We start from the raw sequence: 6,000 nt of genomic DNA on the forward strand, positions 1-6,000 counted from the left end.
AACAAGCAAGTCTTAATGATACAGAGTGGTGACTTGGTCACACTGAAACTGGCTTAATTAAGAAACAAGGGTGGTGGATATAGGTAAGCAACACAAATCCAAGGTTGTTTGAGATTCAGAGTTGAATTTCACGGGCCTGGCTCAGTCACATGCCTATTCCACTTTAGCAAATTCTGGTTGTTTAGATGCCCATCTCTGGGGCAGAGAGTGGTGGGAATTAATATCATCTGAACCATGTGGGCCCAAAGAGGAGAGTCGTTCCCCCCAAAACCCAAAAATATCAACAAATTTATACATTGCTGGTGGCAATATAAAATGGTGAAGCCATTCTGGAAAAGAGTATGGTGCTTCCCCAAAAAGTTAAATATAGAATTACCAAAGGACCCAGTGATTCCAATTCTGGGTATATACCCAGTAGTACTGAACACAGGTATTCAAACATGAGGGGTCATAGCAGCATTATTCATAATGGCCCCTCAAGTGGAAATGTCTTTGGGGGCACCACCCAGATGACCTCATCCCATGTGTCAGGGTCCCAGTCGGGGCCCTGACCATAGTGTAACACTGCTTTCCTTGGGAGCTTAACTGCCTTTGAAGTTCGGTCACTCTGAATCTCGGGCTTGGTCTGCCCTCCTGCCAACTTCCTTGTCTGCAACCCAAGAGGCTCTCTGGTTTTCACTCCTAGAGTAAGGGCCTGTTACTTGTCCTTGGCTGTTTGGTATCCTGCAAAGCCTTGTAGCAATAGCCATCCAACCTAGTTATGCTTAGGGCTACTGTTTTCTTTGTTCATCAACTACCTGATACATGGCTTCTGCTAGGACATTCCCTCCCCCTGGTACACCCTCCCAGCTCAGTCTATGGAGGTTTGGACCACCTTGTGCCAGAGGCTGTGTTCCACCCACCGCTATTGATTGCCAACCTAGAGGGGGGCAGGGGAGCAATCCAGGTCCTAAGCCCCGTCTTATGGCTTTTTCAGACTGCTCCCAGCATCACTGGTTCTAGACTGGGTTTTCTGGCAGTGGTTGCTGAGACAGAGTTTGGAGTAGAGATTGTTTATTAGGAACCAATACCTGGGAAGAGAAAGCAGAGGAAGGAGTGGAACTGGGGTGCAGTCTGGCAAATTAACAGCCAACCTGGCCGGGAGATCCGGGAGAAATCCTGACCATCAGAGTGGACCACATAGGGCTGAAGTGGCCAGGACTTTAGACCCATACTTCACTCAGTGATGCAGGCTTCCCCAGAAAGGATGTGACCTTTCTGTGGCTGCAGCTGACCCTGATGGAGCTGACAGCTGAAACCTCTCTGTCCTCATCCTTGAAGGAGGGATCTGGGTGGCACATCTCTATGATATCACAACTGGAATCAAAAAGACATAGATTCAGATCCCACCACTTCGGCTTACTGTGTGACCTCATCTAAGTGGCTTAACCTCCCTGAATTTCAGTTTTCTCCTTTATATAATAGAGGTACACTCCCCTTCAGCTCTGTGATTTATCAGGCAGCTTTCGGGAATGAGGAGCTCGGCTGAGGTGACTTTTCCAGAAAACTAAAACTCATTCCACAGGCATCACAAATACCTCTGTTTTTTCTACTTTGGATGGGAATCTTTCTTAACCACGTTATACATTTTCCTGCTTCCTCAAACAGATGATATCCAACAAGATTAGCCTTTCCTTGACGATTCAGGGTCATATGTGCTTTGTCTACTTCAGGTGATTTTTGTCACCTGTCTTATCTGGGAGTCACTGTGCCAGTCTCTGACAGCCCACAGAATCTCCCATCTTTTCTAGACTGTTGCTGCTGAGATGCTGCGGGCAAGGAAGCCAGGCAACCAAGCCCGAGAATAATCTGGGGGGGGGGGGGGGAGTGGAGAGGGGGAAATAGATCAATGATGGATGGATGGATGGATGGGTAAGTGAATGGATGGATGAGTGGATGGATGGATAGAGGGAGGGGTGGAAACAATCAAGAGAGATTTTTAGAGACACCTAGAGGATAGATAGATGGACAGACAGACAGGGATGCTGGAGCTCATGGCAATTAATATATATCACCCATAGGATCATTGCAAATGAAGCATACCATCCCAGCATGTGGATGTAGCAAAAAGTATTTAACACTCCTATTGTTAGCCTTTTAGGTACCATCTAATTTTCCACTCTTACAAATAACACAGTGATAAGCATCTCTGTATGCATGTTCAATTATTTTCTTGGGGGTATATTGCTAGAAGTGGAATTACCTGTTCAAAGTGTGTGCCCATGTTAAAATAGGATTACTTTTTTTTTTATAAAAATACGGACATGGACTGTAAAACCGTATATAGAGAAAGGTGTCTTAGGTTGTGTGTGTCTCCCATAATCGCACCAGCCAGAGTTAACCACTGCTGACTTTTAATAGTGGTTTCTGGGTATGTGTCCTGCGACCACCATGAGAACGCACCTTGGGGCCTCCTGTTGAAATCCATCATTTTGAAAAAAAAAAAAAAAAGAAAAGAAAAAAGAAATCCATCATTTTGTTTGCTTGGAGGCCTCACTTTCCATAGGCTGTTCCCAGGCAATGACTAAGTGGGGCAGGGTCCTGAGACAGCCCTGTTTCTGGGGGAGAGCATTCCCTTGTTGGTGGATTTTGGCTCAGGGACACCTTGATGGCCTTGCTGAACTTGCCTTAGACTACAGGCCAGTCTAGGATGCCTCCACTGTCTGTCCTTCACTGGGGGGGTGGGGGGGGGCAGACTTGTGTCACAGACTGACACCTCTCCCAGCCCTCTCTGCTCCCCCCATATTTTCTTTCACAAAGGCAATTTTCTCTTAAAATCCTTGCACACTTAATCCATCCTGGTGCCCGCTTCTCAGAGGACCCAGATTAACACTTATACCTGTAGTATAATGAGACAGCCCCCCCAAAAGTCTGTACTAATTTATACTCATACCTGCAGTGTATGAGAGCCCCTCTTCACCCGCACTCTTGCCAGCACATTGATCCCCACCTTCAGACTGAGCCTCCAAGCAGGTGGATACTCCTTCCGCTCCCTTGCCAGTCCTCAGAGGCAAGTGCGCCATCGAGGCTGTTGTGATTGCTAGTGACAGAAAACCCAACCCAAACTGCCTTAAACACAAAAAGACTTTGGTTTACTGATTGAGCTGCAAAGTCCTGAGGTATCTAGCTTCAGGCTCAGCTAGATCCAGGGACTTAAATGATATTGCCAAAGATGTCTGCCTCCCTGCTCTGCCTCCATGGCATTGGCTTGATCCTGAAGCTCCAGTCTTCCCACTTAGGAAAGCAGAAATGGCCAGTGTAATTCTACAGTTACATCCTTCAAGAGCAGGAGGGGTGTCTCTTTCCCAGAAGCCCCAGCAACCATCTCCTTTCATATCATTGGTTGTACGTGGGTTATTTGGCCAATTCAACCAATCACTGTGGCCAGGAGGTAAAGGAACTTGATTGCTGCAGCCAATCATGGTCTGTGCAATCAAGCCTTTGAGAACTGCAGAGGCATGGCTTTCCAGCAGGAATTGGAGGTGTGTTTTATCAAAAAAGAGCTGGTGGAAGCACTAATGATACAACGAAAAATCTCTAGTTCAAGAGGGTCATGAGGAACCAACTCCAAATTTCAAACTGGGAAGAAGGTTGAAAACAGAAAGCTAACTGCAGCCTCAGGGCAGTCTTCTCACCGAAGAGCAAGACCACAGCTCACTCCCATGAAGAGCCTTTGGAGGGAGTAGTTTTTGTTTCCTATTCTCAGCTTATAAGAAATAGGATATTCCCTGGGAATGCAAGCTGGTGCAGCCACTCTGGAAAACAGTATGGAGGTTCCTCAAAAAAACTAACAACAGAACTACCCTACGACCCAGCAATGGCACTACCGGGCATTTATCCAAGGGATACAGGAATGCTGATTCACAGGGACACGTGCACCCCCATGTTTATAGCAGCACTATCGACAATAGCCAAAGTATGGAAAGAGCCCAAATGTCCATCGATGGATGAATGGATGAAGAAGATGTGGTATCTATATACAATGGACTATTACTCGGCAATAAAAAGAATGAAATCTTGCCATTTGCCACTACGTGGATGGAACTAGAGTATATTATGCTAAGTGAAATTAGTCAGAGAAAGACAAATATCATATGACATCACTCCTATGAGGACTTTAAGATACAAAACAGATGCGGGGTGCCTGGGTGGCTCAGTCGGTTGAGCGTCCGACTTCGGCTCAGGTCATGATCTCACAGCTGGTGAGTTTGAGCCCCGTGTCAGGCTCTGTGCTGGCAGCTCAGAGCCTGGAGCCTGCTTCAGATTCTGTGTCTCCCTCTCTCTCTGCCCCTAACGCACTCACATTCTGTCTCTGTCTCTCTCAAAAATAAATAAACATTAAAATTTTAAAAAAGAAAAAAAAAGATACAAAACAGATGAACATAAGGGAAGGGAAGCAAAAATAAGATAAAAACAGGGAGGGGGACAAAACAGAAGAGACTCATAAATACAGAGAACAAACTGAGGGTTCCTGCAGGGGTTGCGGGAGGGGGGCTGGGCTAAATGGGTAGGGGGCATTAGGGAATCTACTCCTGAAATCATTGTTGCACTACATGCTAACTAACTTGGATGTAAATTTTTTAAAAAATTAATTAAAAAAATAATTTAAAAAGGAGACAACACAATACTTTTAAAAAATTGTTAAATGTTATTCCTTAAAAAAAAAGAAGAAGAAGTAGGATATTCCCTGTGGTGCTGCAAAAGAGAATCAGGAGGTGTATCAGCTGTCAAAATAAACACATGGGGCATAGTTAAGTGGTTTGCCCAATTTGAAGGATAATAGTAATAACATTAAAAAAAGAAAAAAAACAGTGCTCGCTTCAGCAGCACATATACTAAAAAAAGAAAAAAACAGGCCCCTGTTATTTTGAAGAAAATTTCGAAGCCAACAGCCCAGTGTCCATCTTTTTTCAAGGCGACTCTGACCAGCTGGGGAATCCTCTTGAGGAAGCGAGTCCTCACAAACATGCCATGTTAGAAGATTCCACGGCTTTCTTTTCCAACCCAGGGCTGGCCGCACAGCACTTCTTCCTAACATCCACCGACTGTCAGGGACCTCAGCCGTGGAAGCCGATGCAGTCCTCCCAACAAGGCCACAACAGGGGCTCTGCTGAGCCTCAAGGTGAGAGGATCGTGGGTCTGGGTCAGATGCGTGGCTCAATCCTCCACCGCAGCAACGTGTAACCTTGGCCAAGCTGCTTCACCTCGCCAGGCTTCCATTTGGAAATGCAGATGGAAATGCCAACATTCCTATGACGCTGTGAGGATGGAGTGAGACCCTCCACGAAAAGTGCTCACACAGTGGCTGGCACATAGTAGACAGTTAATAAACATTCGCTGTCATTATGGTGATTGGCATTCCCGCTTCATCAGCTAGGACAAGGACAGGACACCGCCATTTAGTATTCAACCTGGATGACTTTGCACCTATTGTGAGAACCTGAGACTGTCTTTGTTGCCACAGACCTTCCTTCTGTGACAATTTGTGATCCCTAGGGGATGTTCATTCCCGTTTATCTCCGCAAAGGAAGAAACCTTTCAAGGCACATGGGCAGCCCTCGGGTCCTGGTCCTTTTGGCTCGTGTTAATGTCACTGCTGAAACACTAGTGATCCTGAGCTGACCTCTTTCCCCACTGCCAGACCACTGGTGGGGACCCAGGCACACACCTCTGCTGGAACCTGGCACCAAGGCAGCTGTCTGCTCACCTGAGACAGAGCCCCCTGGGCAGGTGCTTTCTGCAGTGAATGAGAGTAAGCACTTTGCCCACGCAAGGCCTGCTCAGTCATGCTGTCTTCTCGGAACTCAGCCACACATGGCGTGGACTCATTTCTGCATTTCAACTTGGGACATGGGCCAGAGTGGTTGGGTCCCGAGGTGTTCGTCAGTCTTGGCCACTTCCTGTGCCTGGAATACCCCCTGTCCCCCCTCTGTCTCTCTTTTTTTATTTGGCCTTCAGTGT

The sequence above is a fragment of the Panthera leo genome, chromosome E3 (genome assembly GCF_018350215.1).
Source record: "Panthera leo isolate Ple1 chromosome E3, P.leo_Ple1_pat1.1, whole genome shotgun sequence".
Classification (NCBI taxonomy): Eukaryota; Metazoa; Chordata; class Mammalia; order Carnivora; family Felidae; genus Panthera; species Panthera leo.